We start from the raw sequence: 604 nt of genomic DNA on the forward strand, positions 1-604 counted from the left end.
AGGTTCGATACCGGTGAGATGACATTATATTCAATACAAAAATCAAGTCAAAACTGGAAAATTAAAAAATCTCAACCACTGTTGAACATTTTCGATTCAAGTTACTTTGGCAACGCCTTGCAGAAGCTGGCACGCACTTCTGCTTCGGTGATCATATCCCATGCCTTAATAGCACGCTTGATCATGATAATTCGCTTTTCCTTGGCTGAAGTCGCAGTTGAAGGATCCAGAATCCACAAATCACGCAGGTGCTGTTTGAATGGTCCCATGATGGACACATCCAGTGGCTGGCAGTGCGAAGTGCTGTTGGGAGGAAGGGGGTAGATAACGCTCCCCAGCTCGTCACCCACAATCCTGTCGCTCTCGTCGCTGACATGCGAGTCAAAGTTGTCCACCAAGAGAATGGACGGGTTCTCGATGTGCGGCGCCAAGACGTCGCGCAGGTAGAACTTCCACACGGCACCGTTCATCCATGCCTTTTCCTGCATGGCATAGTAGTGCCCACGAGGATAGTCGTCGAACTCGCTGGTCTCGATCAGACCACCGGCGACCCCACGAATGACGAAAAGGATCGGGAGCTTGACGCCGTCTCCCCGTACGGTCA

This window comes from Aphanomyces invadans (genome assembly GCF_000520115.1).
Source record: "Aphanomyces invadans strain NJM9701 unplaced genomic scaffold supercont1.25, whole genome shotgun sequence".
Taxonomy (NCBI): domain Eukaryota; phylum Oomycota; class Saprolegniomycetes; order Saprolegniales; family Verrucalvaceae; genus Aphanomyces; species Aphanomyces invadans.